At 39.5% G+C, this 8,570-nt stretch overlaps 1 long non-coding RNA gene across 1 annotated transcript; it reads left to right on the forward strand.

Annotated features, from left to right (window-relative positions):
• The first annotated feature begins 83 nt into the window (after positions 1–83).
• On the forward strand, positions 84–4,854 carry LOC142060320 (uncharacterized). The gene is made up of 3 exons (XR_012661702.1): positions 84–339; positions 3,008–3,106; positions 3,517–4,854. It is a non-coding gene; the product is annotated as an uncharacterized LOC142060320 (long non-coding RNA).
• Positions 4,855–8,570: the final 3,716 nt, after the last annotated feature.

Below are 8,570 nucleotides of genomic sequence, written 5' to 3' on the forward strand. Positions count from 1 at the left end.
CGCCGAGGAGAGACGGGGCGGGAAGCGGGCGCACGCGCAGGGCGGCGCCTGAATCAGGTGAGGCGCGCGCAGGCACTGCCTCTGCGCGAGCAGCGGTCGTTGTGCGCGCGTCCGCCCGCGAGGCAGCTAACGGGGCGGGGGGGCAAGCCCAGTCGAGTCGAGCCCAGCCGGTCAGTGCGAGGCCCGCCGCGAGGGGGTCGGTCGAGGCAGTAGGTCCCCGCGCCGGGCGGCCCGAGGCGGGCAGTGTAGCGGGGGAAGAGGAGAGCGCTAGGTTTAAAAGAGAACAGGGAGGGACGGCTGAGGAGCCGGGGACGCGGTGCGCTCGGCTGGCGCCTCGAGGTGAGACGGCGGTAGCGCTCCTCACGGGGGCGGGAGGAGAGGGAGAGAGGGTAGTTGGGGGGTTTTCTCGGCTGCTGCGGCTGGGGAGGCGTGTCACCCGAATGAGGAGCGGTAAGTGTGCTCAGGAGGAAGTGTCTCCCCTCAGAGGAGGAGCTGGGCAGTGCGTCGCTGCCTGGAAGTCCGCCCATGCAGCGGCGAGCCACGCCGGCACCGCGGGCTGCCAGGGGGTCTCCTCGGCGCCCGGGAGCTCTGTGCGCCGCCCCTGCGGGCAGTGTGCTGCCGGCCTCGCATTGCGACCTGTTATTGATTTATATATACAGTGTTTCTGAGAATGGTTTGGCTTTTTTTTTGTTAAGGATCCTTACGTTTGGCCATATCTCAAAGAGCTTATGAAGCCCTTGGGAATCCATGAGCGTCCCTCCAGCTGCCAGTGATGCTGCGTACCGCGGGTACACGGAGCCTACCAGCAGCTGCTGACCAGTGTGCTGGCTGTGCATTGCATATTTGATTCTTGAGGGGTTATACTTAGTTATTGATTCAAGAGCGGGGCCGACATTACGAGTCAGAACTGCTTTGTGTCAGTGAGAAAGAGATGATGTTTCAGGGTCGTTGTAAATACACATTTACAGGGGGTTTCTGAGAAAATTACCAATACTTCATACTAAAAAAAAAACCAAAAAAGGTGGTCTCCCACCTCATATAAGTTGTTTGGTTGCGTTTTATGCACATTACATGACCTCACAGAAAATACAGTGAGGCTTTTGTGTTTTTTTTAATAGCTGCCAAACACTGTTGAAAACAAAAGCCTTTAAATGTGCCTATCATTTTCTGTCTCAGATGTGTGAAGGAGGCTGGATCCTGAAAATTGGTTGGAAGGGATTCTATACTCTGAAGGGAAAAAAAACTCCCTCTGTATACACTGTGTCATGATATAAGGAAAATTCTCCATTTTGTTATACTAGATCAATATGGTAGTCTCACAGTTGTTTTACTGGTGATAATGAGTTTTGCAGCTTCATTCAATCTCCTTTAAAGTTTGTGGCAGTTTAGCCTGAGTCAGGACTGCAGGATTTATCTTGCCCTATACTGCTTCTTGAAAGTATATATCTCTTACTGAATAAATGAGTTTACTCAGAATGTAGCAGTAAATGAAGATGTAATCAAGTTACCTTTGAATGGAAAAAATATTATCATAAAACTTAAGATATTATCTACTTGCATGCTTGTTAAAGGCAATCTCTTTTTAAAGGGAACCGTATCTCCAGCTGGAGTGAAAGAGGAGAGAAAACATTATAATCTTACATTGACCTGATTACATATGAAACCACTATGTAATATTCACATGCTTCCACTGTTACTTAATATTCCATAACTTTTTTGATTAAAGGCTCTTCCACATAAAATATGTGCTGACTTACAACTGATTTTTATTTTGGATAAGATTTTTTTTAAATGCACGCAACAACTTAGAGGCAAAAGTAGTGTGCCTTTTTTTGTTTGGTAGTTTTTTTTAAATTAGTGGAACAAAGTCCAACTAATGTCTGAAAGACAGCTGGCCCTTGAATTGGCACAAAAAGTTATAATACTAAGTAGAATGATAGGAGAATAGTATGATTTAATGGAAAACATTTTCCTTTCTTAAGTGTAGTAAAGCTATCTGGTTTTGATGGCAAGAAGTCTTAAATGAGAGTACCTGCAGGATCAGTTCAATGCTCCTGGGTAGCAGGCATTATGAGGGAGAGTTTTGGTTTTCAGCTGAGTCTTCTGTTGCCTAATCAGAGTAAGACTGCCAGTAACTCTTGGGCATGCCATCCGTCTTATTGCTTGGTATAATAAGAAACTTTTCAGTGTTTAACTTGTGCAGTACTCTAATTCCACTGAGACTTTGTGGGACAGAGACCGTGTGTTATCCTGAAGCAGGTAAAGTTCCTCTTTAAAGTAAAAATAATGCTAAATTATGGCCTTAATAGTAAAAGCCTCTATTTGTGGCTGTGGAAACCTATAGACATGGTCAGCTCTGTGCATAGTGTTTTGAGCAAGAAGTATTCTGCAAGTATCTGCAGATAAGGCCTTCACATTCTTCCTGAAAACAAGTGGTTTCACCTGGGTTTTGCTGACAGTTTGTTTTATTTACCTTAATTGATTCTTCCATATTAGTGACTAAATACCTCACATGAAAGTAATTCAGTGCATGCAACAGTGATTTCTATGCCCAAGAGCATGAAGTTATCTCATATATAAAAAATCTAAAAATATTAAAAAAAAAATCTAAGGGGCCTTCATTCTCTTAATTTTTCCTTTCATTCCTGACTATTTGTTGCTTTGTTCAAATACTTTCTTTTTAATGCTAAGAAAAAGTACCTGCAGTACCTCTGCTGGAGTCAATTTGCCTAGTCATCCCCTGCTTTGGCTTGAAGTCAGCTGGAGTTGTGGAAGGTCTATTGCCTTAGGAGAGTGGCTGCTGTATAGAACCAGAAGGTCTATTTAATTTATGCTAATAAGCTGCAGCTGGAGCTGCCTTAGGTGGAGTTTTAAGAATGTGTTAAGAATGCTGTGGGTACTTTGCTCTTGGCTGAGTCTAGCAGGATGGATTAGATGATCCCTTAAGACCTTGTCTGTATCATGTATGCGGATGACTATATTGGTTTGCCTTCTGCTTCTCCAACAGGGAAAGGAAAAAGATGGATAAATCTAGAGGTATTGAGAGGTTGAGACATTCATCATCTTTGCTGCTGCTTCCAGAAAGAGAGGGAGGCAAAGGAAAGAGGTACAAATTTAGAAAACAGACACTGAACTGCACAGGTGCTATGGAGAGATAACTTGGTTCCTATTGCTCTAGGAAGAAGTATTTCCACTTGGTGGAATAAGGAGGTATTAGATAAAATAATCAGAAGGAAAAAACATGTTTTGCTATAGAAACCATGATTACATATTTTAAAAATCCAACTTTTTTTTCCCTAGTTTTGCTTAGTAGCAAAAGATAGAATTGTTGCCTTTTGGGAAAAAGGTGGAGCGTTTTATGGGAAGGAAGAAAATGCAAAAGAAACGTACATAGGAAGAAATCCTAAAGCACATACAAAAGGAGTGTGCTGCACACAGCCTAGGGAAAGAAAGCAGGACTCTTAAGAGGCATCATACAAGATAATTACTTATTCTGGACTGCCTTTTATTTCAAAGGTGAAATGCTGCACTCCAGCCTTGGTATCTTGAAACCTGAAGAACGCACCCTGTTTTGACCACTCTGTCAGTTTTCTGTGTTCCTGAAAGCTTCACTTTTCGAGAAGAAACAGAGCTGCTGAGCATGATTTTTTATGACTCTGAATATTTTCCTCGTGATTCATGATGATTGTCTCAAATCTTCACTGTGTTCTTGAATAAATTGTATATTTTTCCCTGAAGAAAAGCTACTTGCCTGTTTTTCTCTAGAACTCATTCAGCTGTTAACTTAGCTTGGAGAAAATCATGTGCTTCAATCCATAAGATGCAACACCTGTTCTTTGCTATCAATTTCTGAACTGTAATGTGGGGGTTTTTTGTTATTTGCTGATAGAAAAACATTGTCCCCATAACAATCTTAATTTTGTAAACTGTTCATTGTGTATTTCTGTAGAAGACCTTGAAGGCCTTCACCTGTGAAAGATGGTTACTTTGTACGCCTGAAAAGACCTTGCTACAACAAGGTCCACCTTGTGTGGATGCCTTTAACAGATCGTGGTCAGGGAAACTGGCAGTCTTGCTTCCCCTGGGGTATCCAAATGCTAAAAACTTGGCAGTGCATCGGTGCCTAAACACTTCCCCTGTCCTGTAGAGTAATCACCCATGCTTCCAATTTTATAGTATAAAAAAATAAAACCCTATAGCATTAAAAATTGCAACAAAAATGAAACTCTTGAAGCATTCTTTTAGACCACAATCAGGTATTTGTGGAGCAAAGAACTAATTATTTAAAATTCTAATCCATTAAATGGTGGGGTAGGGAAAAGGTCAGATAGTTTAAACACCACAGAGGAGTTGAGGCACTTATTTGAAGGTGCTGATTTTTCCATGGCTGAGGAGAAGGCTACATCTAGGAGTGCTGTTTCTTTATTCCCTTCAGAACCCTCAGGGCTTTTGGTTTTTTTTGTTTAATCATGATGGCAGTTCCAGACTGGCAGAGGTTTTCTGGGAAGTGGGATAGGATTTTCCAAATAAATGGCTGGGTTGTGTTGTAATTGTTCAGTTATAAGTCCCTAGATGCTAAGAAAGCAGAGGCAGAATAAACATAAATTACTCCTAGTAGTGATATGTGGTATGATATTGGACTTTAATGATGTAGGATTAAGTATTAACTAGTTCCATTGGCTGAATTTATTCTGTGTGCTGTCTGCTAAATGCTTATGCTATAGAGAAATTTAGCAAAACTTTTAGTGAAAAACATGTTTAGAATAATTAGTGTCTGGATCCTAATCCATGGTAGGGACTTTTAATACAAATATTTTTCTTCAGGTTGAAACAATAACACTTTGTACTCTTGCAGTCTGATCATCTGTGTGGTGCTTCTTATGCTTTCTCAAGCATCTGGAAAATAGAACTCCTCCCATGAAGTCACAAATGATCACGTGCAAAGTACATGTTCTTTAACTTTCACTCTAAATGATGATTTAGTAGATTGACAAATTATTTTATTGTCAATTGCACACAGATAACTTTCCTGACATATGAACAAGCAGCCTGTATCATACTGAATGGTCTGATTGGCACTAGGTGTGTATAAAAAGTGTTCTGGGAATTTCTCCTGGTCATCTTTTATTGAGCAAAAAACCCCAAACAAACCTCAGATGCATACTGAGTTGTGCTGCAGCAAAGATTTCAGTTCTGTATATCTCAAAGGCAGACATTTCTGTCCTTAAGGAGGTAATGAAAGGCATTGCATGGAGTTATTTATAGCACAGGCTCATGTCCAGGAACTGGAGGATGCCAGAGGAAGATTCCTGTTATGAACTTCTGATGAGAGTGTTGTCAGGCACAGACCAGATCTTCAATGCAAACTGTTTTATAAACACCACAGGAACAATTCTGCAGTGAAGGCTGAGGAAGACTTGAATTGAAAACCCTTCTGGGGATCTTAAGCCAAAATATTTTGGACAGATATTTGAAAAGCTTGTCAACAATTTAGGTTTGTGTTGCTTTCTCAGTAGCTCTTGTGCTGTGTATTTCTTCAACTATAAGGTGCCTTTTTCACTAATACATCCTAACTTGATTAATAGCTATCTTATATTCTAATAAGAAAAATAATCCATAAAGGAATAATTTTTCTCTTGTGTTATTCTCATTTTGCTTTCCACGTGGTACCCTTCTTGAATTTGACTGGCACTTATGTAGACCATTTTTAAAACAACATGTAGATCTGCATGTCACGTTCTGTGTCATTTTGCCCAACTTATTTTCAGGTACCTGAATGTATCCTAAACCAACATATTCTTAAGACTGGCTTTTGGAGAGACCTTAACTACCTTAAGGCTATTGTAATATTATCTAAGCTTCAGAAGACTGTAGTATGGGCTTTTAAGTTGTAAGTAAAAACAACCAAGCTCTTAACATTATAGCTGTCACTTTTGCTTCCTTTGAACTGCAGATACAAATAAAATAAGCAATCATGTATGGATTTAACTGTTGAAAGTCACTATGGACCTCTTATTTTCTTCTGTTTGCAATATTAAAAACCAATAAACACTGTCTTTCAATCTAAAGGTATATTTGCATTGGTAAGGAAGTAGAGTGGAAACAGTATCCACATTTTTTATTTTTGTTCTTTTTGTGCTCCGCAGAGCATCTGAAGAGCATGTGTGAGCAACAGCTCAATGTAAAGTACTTATCTAGGTCTTTCAGATTGCTCTCTGGAACATCTTACTAGTTTCTTTACAGGGAACAAGTTATGAAGAGAGGGGTGTAAAATAAGACTTACCTCTTGTGCAACGTGTCACAGTTCAGCATAATTTATGTACTATGTGCCAGTTCCTGGGGTTTAATTTGGTTTGGTAATTTTTTGAGGGTCTAATCATTAACTCTTAAGTACTCATCTGTAGCATAAACTTTGTGACCTTGTTGACACTTGAGCTGAACCATTGGTAATTAACCCAATGGCATTTTCTTGTGTTGAGGACAACAGTGCAACATATTTACATGGGCTGTGGCTTAGGCAGTACAAATGTGCTTACTGTGGGCAATTTGGGGACCACAAGTATTTAATTTGCTTTATGCATTTCCAGTGAGCTTGTCAGGACAGATATGAATCATCTGAAATGAAGTAAAGTGGTTATCAATATTCCTTCTTACTAGTGTAACTCTGAGGCATCTCTCACCAGCTCTGCTTAGTGATGAAATTTATTTTTAAAACTTAGGGGAGGTTCTCATCTCTAATTGACTTTTAAAAAGCTGGGGGTATAAAACAGAGCACATATTTAGTAACCACTGGGACTGCACAAGAGTCTGATATTCTTCCCCCCATATCAATTAGAGTAAAAAGTTGAAAATACAAAATCTCCTGTGAAATGGAAGAAATTTTTTTTAAAATCCTTTTAAGGATTTTTTTTTTTATTTTCCAAATACCTCCAATTTGGCTGCCTTGCTGTCCTAAGAAGCAAAGAACCAATATGCTTCTCCAGCTGAAAACTAAATCCATTGGAATCAGTTACACTGAATATTATTCAGCTTGTTTTTATCCACTTTAAAACAGATTTAGTGAAGTAAACTTTAGGAGGTAGTAAGCAACAGTACCACCAATGACCAGTCTTTCAGTAAGTTAGGTTTGAGTTACTGACATTTTCTTAATGAAAGAAATGTCAAATTATAATTTTTTAGTTTTTTTTAAAGATAAAACCCCAAACATTTTAGAGGCATGGAATCCTGTGTTCAGTGTCAATTGTGAATTGCCTAATTAGGAAAGGGACTGATATTTGCTTGATGTTTGACACAATGACTCTGATGAATGGGACTTCTAGATGCTACTTCTGCGTAAATGCTAGTAGCTGAAGTGGCCAGTGGGCAGTTTACTCAGAGCACTTGGAGACTTACTCAGAAAAATAGGCTGGGATTTTTCTTTGCTCTTTTGACAGTGAACATGTAAGATCTTTAATATATGTCCTGGGGAGCTTATAATTGAAGTTGGTATTTTTATTTACATTGTTTCTGTGGTTTGGTTTTTTCCAAGGTACTAAAAAGCCCTGCAACTGAGGCCTCCAGATATTATTTCTCACTGAGCCCATGTAGTCACAGGGTATTTTATCTAGAACTGCTGCTATCCTAATTTCTTTTTCAGGAAGACAGAGGTTTGTCATCTTTGCTTAGGGGAGTTAGCTGTAACTGCCATGGAGTCCACTGAATTTCAGCTGAGGTTTCTTGGTTTAACACCTGCTTATAATTTGTGTCCACAGAAGAGCCTTTGAAAATTTCTTACAGTAATACATAAAGAACATTAGTATTTAAGGTACATGCACTATATATTTGTAAATTCTGGAAGTGGCATCTAAGGCACATATTTCAAGACTAAACTACTATGTATGTATTCAGTTGCTAAAAGAAATCATTCATCATGTAAGGTTTCTCAGAGGTAGCAGTAGGTTCAAGGATGACACGAGATCTGCAAAGCTTTATGGACTTCATAGTTTTGAACTGGTGACTGACTTATTCTTTTGTGGGATTTGTATTACTCATAATAATAAAAAGCAAGTGACTGTTGACAATAAACTAAATATATTTCCCAGAAGATTATACAAAGGTACCAGAAGGTATAAAGAACAACTCACTTCGTTGCACCTTCTCTCCAAAGAATGTGAGAGGTCTGTACAGGTTGCTAACTGTGGATATTCTCAATGCAGGAACAGTTATGGATTGTTGATTCCTATGTCAACATATTGGTAAGGAACATGTGGATTTTAGTCTAGTCTTCAAACTTATCTGCAGACTGATGCAGTATGTGTTCAGGTGAAATTTGCTTGGCTCCATAATATATAGTATTGAGAACTGCTAGGATTATTTTGGGATGTGAACTGTGTGTTCTGATCTTGCAGACAATTCTGAGATTGTAATAAAGATGTATGCTTATGAAAAACATCCTTTTTGTTCCTACAACTCTAAACAGGATATGAGAAATGAACTGAATGCTAGCCATGATTAATTATGCTATGCAGTGAATTCATTGAAAGTGCATTCTGGCTATCTGGTCATATACCTTAAATCAAGATAAAAGGTGA

This window comes from Phalacrocorax aristotelis, chromosome 7, assembly GCF_949628215.1.
Source record: "Phalacrocorax aristotelis chromosome 7, bGulAri2.1, whole genome shotgun sequence".
Taxonomy (NCBI): domain Eukaryota; kingdom Metazoa; phylum Chordata; class Aves; order Suliformes; family Phalacrocoracidae; genus Phalacrocorax; species Phalacrocorax aristotelis.